General features: G+C 40.5%; 1 pseudogene; it reads left to right on the top strand.

The window, feature by feature from the left end:
• The first annotated feature begins 453 nt into the window (after window positions 1-453).
• LOC101528544 (zinc finger protein 42 homolog) lies at window positions 454-1,405 on the top strand (annotated as a pseudogene).
• Window positions 1,406-19,418: the final 18,013 nt, after the last annotated feature.

Raw genomic sequence — 19,418 nt, 5'->3', positions numbered from 1 at the left:
GCATCACACTTCTTCCCATTGCTCTGCAGATTAAAATACTCTTCAGTTCTCATCACGTGACTCATCGGAACAGGAACCTTCATGCCTTGTTTCTGCAACATGTCTATCCCTGTGTTGACCAATAATAAATGTTGACGAAACAAAAAGAAGAAAACAAACAAAATACATAACTTTTAAAGGCTTCATAAAGTCATACACACACAGAGGTTGGGGCCGAGAGCCACTTTTCGTCTTCCCCTGGAAAGGAGGAGCTTCAGGAAGGACCCCGGCGCGGCACGGTGGCCTGGACAACAAAGTGCTGAGACTTTGGTCAACAACGGAAAGAGGCCCCTGTCATCACAGAGCGTACTTCCAGCAGCTGTTTGCTGAAGACTACTGCACCAGATCACAACTTCCTGGAAGTGTTTGGAATAGTCTGGTGCAATTTTTCAAGGAGCAGGCAAGCAAGAAGACATGAGGCAGCAACTGAGAAAAAGGGCCAAGAATGGTGACCAAAATGGCTCTAGTGGGAGAGCCCTCCGGGGCACTAAAGAAAAGCAAGCCAAGCCAAGCCAAATGCAGCAGGTGAAAGTGGAGCCTCTCAAGCCGACATGGCCCCTCCGTGATGAAGACACATGCTTTGCACGTTACCTTCCAGGTGCATGAGAGAATGACTTCCCTGACTGTTACACAGACTATGACGTCAGAAGTGAGTTTCCTCAGCCGCTCCTGAAAGATGACTCACTTTTTAAGTGTTCTGAGGGAACCGAACAAGATCTTTCCCAACAAGTTCTTGAAGCAAGCTCTTGGCTTGAACGTTCTTTGGAATACATGAAAAAGGGGCGGGGAGGCGGGTAACAGTAACTTCCTCAACAGGAGGTTGGAAAAAATTCATGTCCCGGGTATTCTGAGTGACAGGCAAGAAGCTTCCTCCTGGAGGAATAGCTGGCCTTGACTTAAAGGATCCCAAACAGCTGGCAGAGTTTGCTAAGAAGTCGAAAGCAAATAAATATAATGAAGAGACATTCGCATGTCCTGAGAGTGGATGTGCAAAAAAGCTGAGGCATAAACTGCCCTGAAAAAGCATCTGCTTGTTCATGGCCCCCGAGACCATGTCTGTGCTGAATGCGGGGAAGTCAAAGCTGAAACGCCACTTTCTGGTTCACACTGGCGAGAAACCCTTCCAGTGCACCTTTGACGGATGCGGAAAGCGCCTTTCCCTGGACCCTAATCTGCGCACACGTGTGCATTCACACTGCTGAAAAACTTCATGTGTCCCTTTGAAGGTTGTAACAAGAGATTTATTCAGTCAAATAACCTGAAAGCTCACATCATAACTCATGCAAAGACGAATTACAATCAGTGGAAAGAAAGATGGAAAAATAGCTCCCCAATGGGACAAGTGCATTTACAAAAGTGCGATTGAGAACAAATATGCCTTTTTGAATATTATTTACAGCAAAGTGGTTTAAAATCAATGCTGCAACGCTTGAAGGCATATTTTCCTGTTATACTACTTGGTGGTACCTACTTTTAGAACATTGTGTGCTCAAAGTCTGTTTCTGACAAGGTCAGTGATAAATGATTTTAGGTATTTGTCTTTAATGCATTTTGTATTAGCTGAATAACTATCATACTTATTTTCACATGCTACGAATGTGAAAGTAATGTCATGATTTTAAATTTTGAAATTTTCAATTACCTTATCTTTAAAAATATACCTCATAGTACCTCTAATAATCCTGGGGAATGGAAATTTTTATGATAGTAAAAAAATGAATGAGTAAACATTTTTTTCAAGCTAGATGTGATTTTCATGACATTTTTCTGTGATGTCATTTTGTCGAAATCAGGTGTGAGTGCTGATTTGTAGTGTTAAGTAATGTTTCAAAAATGGATGGACAAAGACTCAGAAGTCTAGATTTTAAAAATGAAGTGTATGTTTTAAGAAGATGCCAATTATGTATCTTTTAAAATTAACAAAACAGGTTGGTACAGTGGTGTAGCAAGTTAATGTCCCTCTTGCAAGCACAGACATCCTCTGTTGGTGTCCAGTTTGTGTCCTGGCTTCTCCACTTCTGATCTAGCTCTTTGCTTCTGATCTGGGAAAGCAGTGAAGGATGGTTGAAGACCTTGGGCTTCTGTTGCACATGAGACCAGAAAGAAGCTTCTGGCTTCAATTAGCTCGGCTTTGGGTGATGCAGCTAGGGGAGTGAATCAACGTATGGAACACCTCACTGTCTCTGCTTCTGTGAAAATCTGCCTTGTAAATAAAATAAATCTTTAAAAATTAAAAAAGTCACACATCCTTAAAAATTTGCTAATTCACATGGATAAGGAATTACATAGCAGGGTGTATTATGAAACACATTTTAGAATATTTAATTGCAAAAATCAATAAAGAAAATTGGAGTTAGAAGGATGGTTGCTGAAATAATCTCTACTGATCTTGAAGACCAAGTAAAAAAAGCAAAATCTTAGGAAACTGAAAAATAAAAAGAATGGCTGACCTGAAGCAAAACCTAAAAGTTAACACAGACATATATCTACAGGTTTAAAATGTGTGCAATAGGCACGCCTTTGTCGGTGAGGGGCATGTGGAAAAATATTACTTGGACAATGAAAGAAGAAAAATTTAGGGAACTAAAGTGTTTGCAAATATTTATATTAAAAGAGCAAAATTTCAAGTAGGTGTTCATGTAAATATCTTAGCATATATCAAAAAGAAAATTAACAAGGTTGAAAACTGATGGCATGATTTATTTATACACTAAGTGTTATGTTTGCATCAGTTTTCATCTGAAGCATTATATTAATTAATGATTATTGAATAACATATATGATCCCCCATCTTGTATCTATTTGTTACAATCTAACAGAATTAATGTATTAATTTGGAATAACCAGTATGTTGTTTTTTTTAAGATTTATTTATTTTATTACAAAGTCAGATATACAGAGAGGAGGAGAGACAGAGAGGAAGATCTTCCATCCGATGATTCACTCCCCAAGTGAGCCGCAACGGCTGGTATGCGCCAGTCCAAAGCTGGGAACCTGGAACCTCTTCCAGGTCTCCCATGTGGGTGCAGGGTCCCAAAGCTTTGGGCCGTCCTCGACTGCTTTCCCAGGCCACAAGCAGGGAGCTGGATGGGAAGTGGAGCTGCCGGGATTAGAACCGGCGCCCATATGGGATCCTGGGGCGTTCAAGGCGAGGACTTTAGCTGCTAGGCCAAGCCGCCGGGCCCAACCAGTATGTTATTAATATAGGTGGTAATAGACTTTTCTAGAACAGATAGAACTAGCTAAATGGAAAGAAACCATTTATAATTGTGAGGAAACTCTAAAGTAATATTTTTAGCAAATGGGTGAAGGAAGGGTAGAGCCCATTTATTTATTTTTTTTAAGGATTTATTGTTTATTTTTATTGGAAAGCAAGATATACAGAAAGGAGGAGAGCCAGAGAGGAAGATCTTCCATCTGATGGTTTACTCCCCAAGCGGCTGCAATGGCTGGAACTGAGCCAATCCAAAGCCAAGAACTAGCAGCTCTTCTGGGTCTCCCACATGAGTACAGAGTCCCAAGACTTTGGGCCATCCTCAACTGCTTTCCCAGGCCACAAGCAGGGAGCTGGATGGGAAGCAGGGCTACCGGGATTAGAACCGGCAACCATATGGGATCCTGGTGCGTGCAAGGCAAGGACTATAACCACTACACTATTGTGCCGGGCCCGATAGAGCCCATTTAAACACAAGTGTAAATGCATTCCAAATCATAGAACCAACCTGGGATAAATGGAAAGATTACAAAAGTCCAGTAAAATGCAAAAAAATACATATGCACAGAGAAATTTGCCCTTTCACATAGAAAATTTACAATAGTAAAAATTGTGAGGTAAGGAGGTGGTGGTGCTGTGGTAAAACAGGCTCTGCTTGTTGTGCTAGCATTCCGTATGGGTGCTGTTAGAATCCCAGTGGCTCCACTTCTGATCCAGCTTCCTGTTAACTGCCTTGGAAGGTAACTCTGTGTCTTCTCTCTGTGACTACCTCTCTCTCTTTCTGTGTGTGTGTGTGTGTCGCTCTGTCTGTCTGTAACTCTGCCATTTAAATGAAATAAATAAATAAATCCTTTAAAAATGAGACAAGGGGATTGTCTTGGGAGCAATGATCCAGAGAGTAAATGTAAATCTGTGTAAAAACTGTGTAAAAAATCCGGAAATAAAATCTATGTGTTGCAATAATTTTATTGCCTCTTAGTAAAAATGTCTATTTAATAAAAGACATTGAAATCTCAACTGAACTTGAGCTGTGGTTATGCAACAAGGTGGAGGAATCCAACATGGTGGGAGGGGCTGGGGAGGGGTGGGGAGAACCCAAGTACCTATGTAACTGTGTCACATAATACAATGTAATTAATGAATTACAAATAATAAATAATAATGAAAAAAGACATTGAAATGTCAAAGATAATCTTTCACATCATATAAAAAACATGACTATATTTCAATCATTATGTTCAGCATCTGAATGTAAACACTAAATAGTTGCCTGTTTTTAGTTTAGTGAGGTTTTCCATCCCAAATTTAATGAAAATTTATCACTAACAAGAAATTGAAGCTTAGGAAAATTAAGAATGTTCTCAAGTTAACATAACCATTTGTTAGTCAACTAGGGTTTGAATAACCCATATTCTAAATCATACATTTGCTCAATGGTTGACTGATCGTTATTTAGAAAGCTGTATTTATAAAGCACTATCAGATAATTTCACTTAAAGTTTTGACCTCAAGTATTGGTATTAAACCAGCCTGCTTTTATGGTTAGCTACAAAGACCAAAATGCATGGACAACCCTTTGAAGAACACAGAAAGCAGTGAAAAAAATGCTAGATGGAACCAGCAAAGTTCTTAACAAAGTCTTCCTCTTGGAGCGCTGTTTGAGGTAGGCCATTAACTTCAGGTTCTACATAGGCAATTTGGTAAACACCCAGATCCCATGATTCAGTTTCTTCTATTTTTCACAGCTGAGCACTCCTACGTTCTTAGGTTCCCTGAAATGTCTGGTTCCCCACTAGTCAAATCAAATCCAACGCTACTCAGTTTACTGCATTAAGGTCACCTACTTCAGATTGGTTGGTAAAAGAAATTAGACTTTTTTCCATGATGTCTAAAAGCTCCCTCTCACCACATGCTGAAGAAGAGTGCTAGGAAAGCGGTGAGAAAAAGACATTGATATGTGGTAATGGGAGAAAACTGCCCTTAAGAATCTCATTTATGTGCTTCATAGGCAAATGCCCCTCCATAAAGAAATCTCATTTCTAACCCCAGGTACTAGTTTCTGTACTTCAGCTATACCTATTTTATAATTCCCTAAAAATGCAATAAAGTAATCTTAAATTTAAAAAAAGCACAAAGCAAAATAATCATTATTATAGATGATACAGCTAACACCAAAGGTATTCTAAGGGTAGTTTATAATTAGATAAGATATAATATTCTCAAATAGCTGAATGTCTTATTTTTCTTAGTATTCCAGAAGTACTAATTACACTTTGTATACTAAAAAAACTATTACAATAATTATTATTGATATTCAGTTACTCTAAATTTATGGTAAGCATAAGAATATAATATTTGAAATAAAGTTGCATTACAATCAAAAACATTAATACTTTGTGATCAAAATATGAACACATTGTAGGTTCAGTTACATTCAGCTTCCACTTTGGTCTCTGGGTGTAACTGATAATTGGATTGTGACTCTTACGTTACACACATACTTAACTCCCTTAACCATATGAATTTTATACACTCTCAAACAATGTAGCTCCCTCTATGGTCATTAAGTCATAGGACCACAAGGCAAATTGAAGACAAAAGAAGTTTCCTAAATATCATCTTTAAAACACTAGCACTTAAAGCAGAAAACAGAAAAATACATTGCCCCACAACAACAAACCAAGCATAAACTCAAAGTGGCATAAAAGTGCAGTAGTAAAAAATGACAGAAACTATAAAGGTTTGGACCATAAAATATTCTTATTTCATGTTTCATATTTCTTTGAGATAACCTGCAACTTTCACTGGTAATATGACTATAAAAATGGAAGTTAGTTATTTGAATTTGTTTTACTAGATACAGTTTAAAAATCATTGCCAATGGAATACTGATATTTCCCACAGGTAATTCGGGAAAGTAATGGACTTGGGAGAACTTAAGCTACATATTCTGCTTATCTAGGGAAGCTGATGCTACATCCCAGAAACAATATCAAGTCTCCTGGCAAAAATCTGACTCTTCCATTTTGTACCTTTATATAAACTACTGTAGCAAAGTGTTTGCACCCCACCAAATTTCCAATACTTGCTGACACTCTCACAAATTGCTGAGTTCTGAGATAAAGGACTGCTAGACACAACATGTTCTGAAGTCAGATGTGAGTTTGAGGTGCAAGCTAATGGGGCCAAGTTCCTTGGAAATGCCCAACAAGCTGCATCTCCGAAGCACATTCTGTGTTGTGAGATTTCACCTCCCTTTAACACACTTAATATTCAGGATATTTCACTAATAAATCCAGGAATAGAATTGCCTGGCACTACATCCTAGTAGCCTAAATTCCTATACTGAAATCAGCTTCTTATAAAACCCAAACCAAGATGCATAATATCTTTCTTTCCCATACTTAAAAAGGTTAATGCGTCTTTTGTTGAACAACAAATTTTACTTTCAAAAATTTTCCATTATGTATAATTCTTGTGGGCTTAAGTGTTGGCATGACACATTAAGCAGACATTTTCAATGCCACCATCCTGTATCTGAGTGTTCATTCATGTTATACCTGTTCCACTTCCAATCCAGTTCCCTGCTAATACTCTTGGGAAAGGATCAAAAGCCACTCTATGGACTCCTGCCACCCCACGGGGGACTCCAGTGGAGATCCTGGCTCCTGGCTTTGGTAGCTGTGGTGATGGGGAAAAGGGAGTGAACTAGATACATTTTTTGTCTCTGTCTCTCACGCTGCATTTCTCCATTGTCAGGACACAGTCCCTGCAGGTGAGTACAAGAATCAAAGCAAAGAACATCCCAGACCATGCCTGGTTACAGTACCCGCTGGCACACATATGAATCAGCCTGGTGGTGGCCAGTCTTGGCCAGTTCGTAATACCCACTCACAGATGGGAGAACCAGGATGAGGTGCAGGACAAGCTTCGCTGGCACACAACACCAGCCAGTCCAAAATAGGGCTGGGACTGGGGGTTGGCTGGATTGGACAAGGCTGCAGCACCCACCAGCAGGAGCTGTAACTAGGGGTAAACTTGACAGAGCCAGCTTGAAGCACCTGCTGGTGGATGCTGAGATAAAGCAAGCCATACCATGCAGATCACAGGAGGTTCTGGTACTGTGGGCCCTGGGTGCAGGGCAGGGTGTCCAGAAAGGACCAGATCACTTGGCCTGGGTTCTTGGGTCCACCTGTGTAATGGATACCAGGTTTGTGAGCACCAGGCAAAGGGGTCTAGTGGGGATTGGATCATTAGGCCAGAGTCTTTTGGCCTGCTCATGAAAACTCATCCTTCTCAATGGAAAAGATGGTAGTGGATGGCAGTCCCGGATACACATGGAGGATATGGAAGTCCATTGTAACCTCCAGAGGATATCTGTTACCATAGCAAGGGAGAAGAACATAGCAAATTGGACAACTATTCCATCCAAAGGACGGCAGCAAAAATCTGGATGAATGGGGACTCTAAAGTCAACTGTTTCAGCTAATGGACATAATAACCTCCAGTTTCATTAATTTTGCCGCAAATGTCTTGATTTTATTCACTGTGACTAAAACTCTGGTAAAGAAGCTAATTGATCTAAACTTTCCTGTTACTATTGATCTGCTATATCTCTCATGTTTTAATATGTGTTTCTATTGTCATTAGCTTTAAGGAGTTTTAATACTTTCCCTTTAATTCTACATCTATTCATTATTCATTTAGATGCATGTTGTTAAGTCTCCCTGTACTTTTATAATTCTACATTTTCTTTTGTTGATAATTTCTGCCTTTATTCCACTGTGGTCAGAAATGCTACATGTTATTATTTTTATTTCTCTTAAAGATTTATTTATTTTAGTTGAAAGCCAGTGCTAGAATAAAAGGTAAAGATCTTCTATCCACCATTTCAGTCCCCAAATAGCTGAAACAGTCAGAGGTGGGCTAATCTGAAACTAGAAGCAAAGAGCTTCTTCCAGGTCTCCTATCTAAGTGCAAGGGCCCAAGGCCTTGTGTCACTCTGCAATGCTTTCCCAGGCCATTTGCAGAGAACTGGATCAGAACTCAAGCAACCAGCAAATGAACCAGTGCCCATATGGGATGCTAGAGACACAGGTGGAGGATTAGCCATAATGCTGACACTTTTATTTGAACTGGAACAAAATAGATACATATAAGGCTTTGTAGACCTAACCTGTAGTTAATTACATGTTTATGTTTTTGCCTAAGTCATATGTCCATTGATGAAGGTGAGATGTTGAAGTCCTCCCTATTACTGTATTTAAGTTTGCTTCTCCCTTTGGACCTAATGTTTGCTTGAGAAAATGAAAAGTTGGGCACTATGTTCATATACATTCATAACTACTCTATTTTCACTTTTAGTCATTATAATCTTGCACATTATACCATGTTCCACTCACATCTTTCTATACTTTTTTATATTAAATATATTTTCTCTGATACAAGTATAGTTATTATTGGTCATTTACTTTCTATTTGTAAAATATGACTAAGGCTTTTATTTTTAAGATTTATTGTCTTTGAAGGATTTTTAGAGAGACAGGGAGAAAAAGTGAGACAAACACACAGTGATAGAGAAAAAGAGAGTGAGGGAGACAGAGAGGGGTCCTTCATCCACTGATTCATTCAACCAATGGCCTTAATGGATAGACCTTAGGCAAGCCTAAGAAAGGAGCCAGGGATTTCTTCGAGCTCTCCCACATTGGTGCGGTGTCCAAGCAATTGGGACTCTGGACTCTGCTTTCAGGTGCAGTAGCGGGAAGCTGGCTTGGAAACGGAACAGTGAAGACTCAAACCTATGTCTGGTCACATTGGTGCTGCATACTGCAGCTTACTGCGTTATGCCACAGCATCAGCTCCCAATCTTATCTCTTGTCCAATCAATCTGCATATTTCCATTGAAGAAATGAGTCCACAGTAATGAACTAGTCCTCTAAATTTTTCTATTTCTTTTGAATATCCTCTGATCTTTTAATAATGAATTTTATGTTTTCCTGATGGTATTTATTCTGTTTCTGTATGTTAAGAATCTAAAATACATTTGTAATGCTGGTTTGATTGTGATGAATACTCATATTAACTATCTTTTTGCATTCTTTTGTGTCTCTTTGAATACCCTTATAATTAATCATTTGTCTATCATTTTTTATTTTTATTAATATAAAATGAATGGATTTAATTCTAAGACTTCGAAGAACATAACGATAAGTACAATTCTAAACGATAACCATACTTCCCTCACTCCTTTCCTCAAAACCGCTCCTTCCTTCCTCATTTTTTTTCATTAAATTCTACTGAAAACAAGTTCAATCCATTCTTTAATCAGAGATGTAACACAGCACTAACCATAAAATTTCAACAAGAGCAGAAAGTCTGCGGTTCCACATGTCTATAAAGAGTACTATAAACAACATTCAAAACACAAGGTGTGCATTTAATTCCTATATATTTTAACTGTATTTTTTCTGTATTAACTACTGTATATCAGAGAAAATATATAATATTTATCTTCTGAGTACCTGCTTAGTTCACTAATAATAATGGTTTTAAGTTGCATCCATTTTGTTGCAAAGATCAGATTTCTTTAATTTTAAGGCTTAGTAGTATCCCATAATATAGATTGCCACACTTTCTTAACCTTCAGTTTATGGATATCTGATTTGATTTCATACATTGGCTTTTGTAACTCAAGCTGCAGTAAACAGAGTGGTGTGGGTAACTCTCTCGTGTGTATATTTTATTCCCTTTGTGTAAATCCCAGGATTGGAATGACTAGGTCATTTCCTGGTGCCTGGTGACCATAAGTAATTTTTCTGTTTTTGTTGGCCATTTTTATTTAATGAACTGAAAACTGCCTGCTCAGGTTCATTATCCATTTTTTTTCTGTATTTAAAAACAATTTTTATTATATTTTTGACAACCTTTACATAGTTAATTAGGGTAAAAAGGTTCAAGGGCTATAGGGAAGTGAGTAAGACTATTATGTCCATATTGTTTCCTTCATGTATCTGAGGTAAAGGGGGATATTGAGGGAGAAGCCCAACCCAGTTTCCCACTCACCCCAAGAACCTGATGTGGGGGCATGCTCTGAGATCCTTGCTCAAGTGGTTTTGGTAGTTCACCAGTTATGAATCGCTGCCAGTCTCACCACTCCGAGTGCAATGAGGTCATTGAAGAATCCTCTGATTGACATGGTCCACCATAGAGTCTCCATTTGCCCCGTATTTCGCTGCCAACATATAGCTGAGATGGTTGATTGACTTGTTCTGTCTTCTGTCTTTTCTTGGCTAGAGTTCTGAGTCTGGCATTTTGATTGCATTATCCATTTTTAACTGGATTATTTGTTTTATTGTTAATTTTCTTGAGATATTTAAATAGTATGATATTAATCCTTTTCAGTTTGATTGTGAATACTTTCTCACCTTCTGCCTGTGGTCTCCGTCTTCTTAGCTTGACACAATCCCATTTGTGTATATTGTATTTTATTTACCTGTGGTTCTGCAGTCTTTCTCAACAAGTTTTTACCGATTGCAATGTCTTCTTGTGTTTCTCTGTTGTCTTCCTCTGGTAAATTGATGATATCACACCCTACATGAGAAACTGAGTTAATTTTTACATGAGGGGTAAAGTCGGGGTCTTTCTTTCATACTTCTGCATGTAGAGATCCAATTTTCCCAACACCATTTGTTAAAGGAACCATTTATTCTACATGGATTGATTTTAGCTCATTTTCCAAATAACAGTGGGGTTTTTTTCTGATTCATTGGTCTATACATATTCCTTTTTTTAAATTTTCCTCTTGGCTCTATGTTTAATTATTCACTCTGGAGTGTGCTATTCAGTCTTCATGTGTTTATGTATTTCCTACAATTAGTTAACTTGTTGATTTCTAGCTTCATTCCATTATAGTCGGACAAGATGCATGGTATGCTTTCCTTTCTTTCTTTTTCTTTTTTTTTTCTCTTAATTTGTTGAGATTTGTTCTCTGGTCTATAATAGACCTATCCTACAGAAAGTTCCATGTATTTATGAAAATAATGTATATTCTTCAGCTGCTAGATGAAATGTTCTATAGATTACATTTAGGTCTATTTGGTCCACAGTGCACATTATCCTTGTAGTATCTTTGTTGAATTATTCTAGTTCATCTGTCCACTGATGAAAATGTAATATTTACGTCCTCCCACTATTGTTGTATTGGAGCCTAAGCTTCTCTTTAAAACATTTATGTCTGCTTTAATTAGCAAAGTGTATAGGCAGTAGCTACAACGACATCTTCCTGTTGAATTGATCGCTGAATCATAGCGTAATTATCTTCTTTGTCTCTTTTAGCAGATTTTGCGTTAAATATTTTGTTTGAAATTAGTATGTCTGATTGCAGTGTCAGCCTCTCTCTACCATCAAAGCAGGGTAAGCCCACCATGCCTACATACCTCACCTACCCAAACATGTGAGCTGTGCCCTTTAATGAGAAAGTTGAACTGAGACTCTGAGGACAAGCACAGCAATGGCCCGGAGATCCAACCGTACTCTGTTATAAGCCCTATTACACAGTCAGAAAGTTACCAGAGATACAGGGAGCACCGAATCCACTCTCATGCCCACAAGCTTCCCTCATCCACAGCAAGAGCTCCCAGAAACAGCTGCTTTATGGACAGAGGTTTGTTAGTGTCCCACCTTGGCAACCTGAGTCTGGGCACTTTGTTAGATGAATGGCAGGGTGCTTCATGAAGCTCAGTGAGTACCCTGCCCTCCAGCAATCCTTTAGGTGAAGTTCAAAGACAGACTTGGCCCTCTGATGAAATTCCCCAGTTACACACAGGCCAACCCAGCCCAGCCTTATTAAAATGGCATTTTTCCTTGTTGCTGGTGTTCACTTCACTTGTTTGAAGATAGCATCCCTTCCAGCTCCTGAGCGTGGGAGTCGTTGGTGGTGTCCGGCTTGCTGTTCTCTGATTGTGCTGTTATTGCTGTTTCACAGAATATTTTTGTAGAATCTCTTTTGCAAATTTCTCTCTCCAACTGTCCCTTTGGAATGTAGGTTTCCCACGCTCCTCTGTTGTCTTTCTGAAATCAGATTCAGCACTTTTACTCTTTTTTTTTTTTAATTCTTCGTCAAGCACTTTTTACCAAACTCCCTTTCTTTTGGAGACTGAGACCGGTTGCCACTTACAACCTTGCTTTTCCATGTTTCCCATATCCCTATGTATATATTTGCTCATCTGGCAGATAAAGTATCTCTACAATTTTAAAGGATGTTTTTAATGGACTGAAGACTCTTCTCTGAAAATGTCCGATTACTTGGCTTCTTTGCCATTAGGTCGAATGCACATTTAATGCAGTCTCCTGATACTTTTCCCATTTCAATTGATGGTGGTGGTGGCAATGTTATATGGGGGGGGGGGAGGACAGAGTCCCAGCAGTGGTGTGAGTTCCAGGAGTCAGGCCAGGATGATGACAGTGTTAGATCCAATTTACCATGAATTTGCATAGCTGCCTACCCCTATAGAAGAGAACTCCTGGGGATGGAACCACAGCAAGGCTGAACCATCCAAGTCAATAGCACCGATATCTCTTACCCCTCTTTTCAAATTGTGGTTTTCTCATTTTTCAATTGTTTGTGTTACTTATACAATTTGAATTAAACTTTTATCAGACATTTTGTAAATATATACTCCCAATCTGTGTCTTGTCTATTATGTTGCCATCATTTTCACATGTCAGATTCTTTTTTTTTTTTGCAATTTTTAAACTTTACATAGTATTTTTTACATAGTTGAATAGAATGCATGCTCATGTGGAACACTGATTAGGGCAAGGAAGGTTGAGAAATAGGAGAAGGTGGATGACACCACTGTTTCCAATTTTCTTTTTCTTCTTGCTGTAGCTGGGGCAAGAAGGGAAAGAAGGGGAGAAGCCACAACCAGTGTCCTAACCACATCAGTACCTGGGGATGGGGGCATTCACTCAACATCATCTGAGGGTCCCCGATGTGGAGCATGCTCTGAGGATAACTGCTTAAGTGCTTCTGTTAATTCTGAAATGCTGTTTTCATTGCTCAACGGATGAGGAAATTCTTCTATAGTCCACCTTGGAGTCTCCATTTGCTCAGAAAGATACTCTCAATGCTTGGCTGGGAGAGTTGTCCAATTTGTTCTGACCTCCATCCTCTGCTCTGTTACTTGATGTCCTCTGTTGGCCTCAGTGGATGTTCTATCCCCCCATATGCATCTGCGCATGCTGTTCGTACCATCTTAAACTGTTGAGAAAACCCAGTTCTGACACATGTACTCCACAGTCAGACCACAGATCCTGTTTTCATCCCATGGTTGGAGTTCTGAGTCCAGTGGTTCAACTGCAGGGTCGCCAAGAAAACCTTATCTGAGATAATCCTGTATGGTTGTAGTTGATCCTGTATGGTTGCCTAGCCTGGTCTGTCCTTGGTCCAAGTTCTCACACTCACCAGCAGGAGTACTGACCCAACAAAGGAGTTCTTCCTACTCCCCTACCAGACTCAAAACATTCACCACTACCTCTCCTCACAACCCTCGTTTCACATCTGCTAGTGGGTGCTATGGCACAGTCTGGCATGGCTGCCTCACTCAGGCAATCATTAGTGGGTGCTATATCCTGACGCGAACAGGCCTATTCCTAATTCTTGCTCATGCTGGTAGATGCTGCAACATAGCCCAGCCTGGATTGCCTGCAGTTCCATTCCTAATGTGAACTGGCTGCTGCTTTGGCCCAACACAGCCCATCCTACACCTTGTTATGGTTCTCACATCTGCCAGTTGATGGTATGAACTAACCCAGCCTGGCTTGCCCCAGACCTGACCCACACTTCAGCCAGTGGGTACTGTAACTTGACCTGGACTGAGCTGCTGCCAGTCTTTTTCTTGCACAAACCTCAAGGGACTGTGTCCTAACAGTGTTCTCCAAGCTCCTCTATTAGGTCACTTCCTAGTGGCAGATTTCACACACATCAGTGGGTGCTTAGCACAGCCTGACTTGGCCCACCTGCTGTCCTGGCAGATACAGAGACCTTGCCTGACAAGCCCACACCCATCCCAGTTCTTGCTGTTCAGTGCTACAACCCAGTCCTGCTTGTTCCACTTCCAGACCCTGCTCTCACATAGTTCAGTAGGTGCCAAGACCTGTCCAGACTGTCCTACATCCATCATAGCTCTCCTGAGCACTTGTGGATGCTGGAGTCTAGACCAGTCTGGCAAACCCCATATCTAATCCATATCCATTTCAAGCTATACCACACCATGTCCAACCTAGTTACTGCCCCTATTCCAGCTTTCATGCTCACCAGTAGGAACCACAACGCAGTCAGGATGTCCCCTTAGCTTCCTGATCAGGCCTGTTCACAGCCACAGCACATGTCAGTGGTTTCTCTGACTGACTTAATGATAGCTCATTCTTGTCTTGGTCTTTGACATTGGATGCTGCAGCTTGGCATTTCCCAGGGAACCCCCAGTCTCAACTCTCCCTGGTGGGTGTTGCAGCCTAGCCCTGCCCAACATACTCCCACCACTGGCTTTCATGCAAAGTGGTAGGTGTGGTAGCTTAGTCCAGCATGGCCTAAACTCCATCTTGACCCCTCCCATGCCAAGGTGCTAAGGTTTGACCCACACTGTCCTGTCTCATCCATTTCCTACCCCGAAACAGTCCACACACTTGCTGACAAGAGGAGTGCCCTATACTGGCCTGACCAACACTCAACACTGACTCATCTGCTCATCAGCAGAAACTATGGCCCGCCAGGGAGTTCCCCAAGTTGTCCCACGAGACCACTCCCAAACCCAGATTTCATATGTGCCCGCCCGTGTGTGCTAGCCTTTACCTGGCATAGTCTGCTCCCTCTGTTTCAGCCTTTGTATGTGCTGGTGGATGTTGAGCTGAACTGATCCAAAGCCAGGAAGCAGGAGCTTCCTCCAGGTATCTTACATGGTTGTAGAGTCCCAAAGACTTGAACCATTCTCTACTGATTTCCTAGGCCATAATCATGGAGCTGGTTTATAGTGGGACACTCAGGACAGGAATAGGTGCCCATAGGTAATACCAGTGCTGCAGCTAGAGACTTAGTTTACTATGCCACGGCTCTGGCCCTTACAATAACTATACCATATCCTATCCCTGGGTGCACCTACGGTTGCTGTAGCCTGGACCAGTCAGGCCTTTTCCCAACCCCAGCATCCATGATTGTTAGATCGGTCCATGATCATGCCTAGCTCAGCCTGTTTTCTGCCCCTGCTCTTGAGCAAACCAGTGGCTATTGCAATTCCACGGGGATGAACCCACATATCCCCCACAGAATCTACCCCCTTACCTGGTTCTTTCATGTGATAGTCAGTGTCTTGGCCCAGCCTAACATTACCCATCCCCTGTTCCTGTAGTCACTGGCAGAAACTGTGATCTAGTTCTGCCAGGTAGACCCCCAGCTTTAACTTTAGTGTGGACCAGTGGGTGGTGATTAGGGGTGATTGATGCTAACTAGCCCAGCTCAGATCTCCCATGTGGTCAGTTGCATCAGTCTGACCCAGAAAGATCCTTCAGCTTCCATCCTCCAAACTACATGACCTCAGCCCCTTGCTTACCTGCAAGAACAGTGGCCTTAACAAAAGTCATTCCTAACCAGTGATGTACTCCCTCAGCAGGTTTCCCCTCCCACATATCCTCTACCCTCTTCCCTGGTCAATCCACAGCATCCCCCATATAAACACATGGGTTCCCTAGCCCAGTCTTCTGATGAGGCAGCATGCTAGCCTGGAGCCCTGCCCAACCACTCAAAACCCCAGAACCAGTCCTCTGGCATTCATTCTAGCCTGGGACTCCACCCCTTCTCCCAGCCGGGACTCAAGCAAGTTAATGAGTCCACAAGCCCAGTCCACCAGCACACATGCCAGCGCTGGGACCCTAACACTGCCCCCTACCCACCTGAGATCCAAGCATGTAGGGGAGTTCCCAGGCCTGCTCAGCTCCACTGGCCACCAGCCTGAGTTCCCATTCCCCCCACGGCTGCCTAGGTGTTGCCACGGTGGAAGGATGGTGCCTAGGCACTGTCTTGGATGAAGGATCAGAGATGTTTAATGTTAACGTAGTTCAGGTTACAAATTATTTCTCTCCTGGATTGTGCCTTTGATGATGTATTCAAAAGGTCATCACCAGATCCAAAGTCATCTGATTTTTCTCCAAGGTGATTTTCTGGATTTTTTAAAATAATAAATTTATTTTATTTTTTATAATATTTACATAGTTGAAAAGGATGCATGCACATGTGGACCATCAAATAGGGTGGAGAAGATCAAGGAATGAGGGAAACTGGATGAGACAACTCCTCCAATCTCCTTTTTCCTACTTGCTTCTGGGGAACGTGGGGAGAGAAGAGGAGAGGGCTGCTCCTAACAACCCAACTGCATCAGTACCCAGGAATGGCGGAAGGCCACACGATATCATCCCAGGACCCCCAAAGCAGATCATGTACCAAGGACACTGCTTTAGTATTTTTTATTTTTCTGAGATGCTGTTGCTTTTGTTGCTCCAAGGTTGAGGAAATTCTCTCAAGGTCCATTGGCTGACATAGACTACTGTTTGCTTCTCAAGAGGAGCTGTCCAATTTGATCTCCCTCCATGGTACTAGAAGTCCTCTGCAGGATTCAATGAACTGTCATATCCCTCATGAGCAACTGGGCATGCCATCCATAAGACCGGTCTCAGCAACCACTGAGAACCAGTTATGATACATGCACTCCATGTCAGACCACAGATCCTACGATTTTCACCGTAGTTGGAGTTCTGACTCCACTGATGCAGTTAGGAGTAGTCCCCAAAGAAACCTTGCCAGGAGTGACCCCAACCTGACTTCTCTGTGTGCCAGCCATTGTGGGTTCCAGTTCAGTCCATAATCCATATTAGTCTACACACACTGGTAGTTACAGTCACCCCGTCAGGTATGTTCCTAGTTCCATCTCATACGCAAGCAAATGGATGCTGCGACCTAGCCCAAACCTAACACAACACACTCTGGCACCATGTACGACAGCAGAAACTGCAGCTTATTTGGACCAACTCCGAATAACCCCAGCAGGCCAGGCCTGCTACCTGCCCTGGTCTCTGAGCATGCTGGTATGTGCAACAGCCTGGTTCAGTCTGTCCCACAGATTTTCTGGCTGTCTTGGAGTATTGTGTACTATATGTAGGCCTGTGACTCAGGATGAGCAAAATTTTTGTGATACATAATTTACACATTTCATTATCTTATTCATGGCTTTTCAGGTTTCCTAACATTGCTTTTTAGCCTCACTCCATTATTTCATGGTATTTTCTTTGCTCATATATCGGAATAATTTTACAGGGTTTATGTGCTGCTTGATTGCACTCATCTTTGTGATCTTTGTGCTTTGTGTTTTGTTTTGTTTTTTTTTTAAACCAATAACAGCTTATTTTGATTAGTACATCTTCAAAATAAGTCTTGAATTTAGGTAATATTTGTTGTCTAATTTTGGTCTCTTTAAAGTGGCACTGGGTAAAGTGCATAAGTTAAACTATAATCATTAACTTAAAGATAACCATAAATAAAAGATATCTAGATGTTGATAGTATAACATTGTTCAATCAACACATTAATATTGGCATAAACTATTAGCCCTTAACAGCCATAACATTACAACAAAACATCTAATTGAATTTACTTTTAAAACATTTGGTGTGCTTATTTGTAGATTCAAAATAAAATAGTATCTCAAGAGCACTCATACACTGTTAGGGAATTCACTAAACACTAACTTAGTCTTTAAACCTACAGATGACTATATTTAAAAACTTGAAATGAATTCATTAAATACATTTTAATAAGACAGAAAGAAATCAATCTAGTATTTTTGTCTACATTCAAAATTGAACAAATTTTGAACAAATTATGCTTTTATTCAGACTGTAATTAAATGAAAACAAATTGTTCCTAACTTGCAAAGTATGAAGACCAGTCTACCACTGATTATTTTTTACTATACATAGTCTGAACTGATTAATTTCAATTTGTATTTATAAGCTACATTTTAAAAAATGAAACAAAAACCTCTTCAAACTTGACAAAAAGTAAGGTTTCTCTGTGGGTGTTGGGATTTGATATAGTAGGTATACCCACCACCTGCAATGCTGGCATCTGATATGGATATGTTCCAGAGTTTCTACTTTTGATCAAGCTCCCTGCTATTGGCCCCGAAAAGACAGTCAGAGTGGGTTAAGTGTTTGAATCCTTGTGACCATGTGGAAGACCTGGAAGAAACCTATGGCTCCTGGCTTTGACCTGGCACAATGCTAGTTGTTGCAGACATCCAGGTAGTGAACCAACAGATGGAAAATTTCTGTCTCTTTGTGTTGGTTCATCTCTGCAATTCTTTCAAACAAATAAATGCATGCTTAAAATGACTGAAGATTTATAGGGTTAAATAATCATTCATATGCATATATTCATGTATGTATGTAGAAATGTATACACAGCACAAATATAAACATGTACATATGTACTTTATATAAAATGTTACTATATGTAACAGAATTATAAGATGGTGTGTATTTGTGTGTGTGTTTTCAATGGATTCAGCGCTAGGTGATTCTGAAAATTACAGGTTTGAGTTTGAGAACGACTTGAATACTTCTAATATTGTTGTGTCCTGTTGTGTTTAAGCTAGTACATTTGATTTAGGGCAAGACCCTAAATCAGAGCTATACAATGCAGGGCTGATGCTATTTGACACTTCAATACATCTATATGAACCCATTAAGTATGAGTTATGCATCTTGATTGATGAGATTTATTATTACATACAAAACAGTTAGGAACATGCCCATTCTAACCGATATGTTCTCTTTAGTAATGGCAGGTTAATGTGACCAGAGCTTCTCTGAGGCAGTTGATATTTCATGATAAGGATTATTTTCTATAAAGTTGGATCTCAGTAAGTCCTTGTAGTGGAGAAAGGCAGTGGTGCAGATAATGCCGAACATTGAAATTCTCCAACGTAATTTGTCACTAAGTTTGGAGTAGCCTGTCTGATATATTTTAATGAGTTTTCTTTCTAATTAGGCTTGTTTTGAAATTCTCCCCATTAGCTTCCATTTACTTGATACATGGCCACTGATGAAGAATTTTGAG

The sequence above is a fragment of the Ochotona princeps genome, chromosome 2, assembly GCF_030435755.1.
Source record: "Ochotona princeps isolate mOchPri1 chromosome 2, mOchPri1.hap1, whole genome shotgun sequence".
NCBI classification, from domain to species: Eukaryota; Metazoa; Chordata; class Mammalia; order Lagomorpha; family Ochotonidae; genus Ochotona; species Ochotona princeps.
This window is presented reverse-complemented; position numbering and strand designations above follow the sequence as displayed.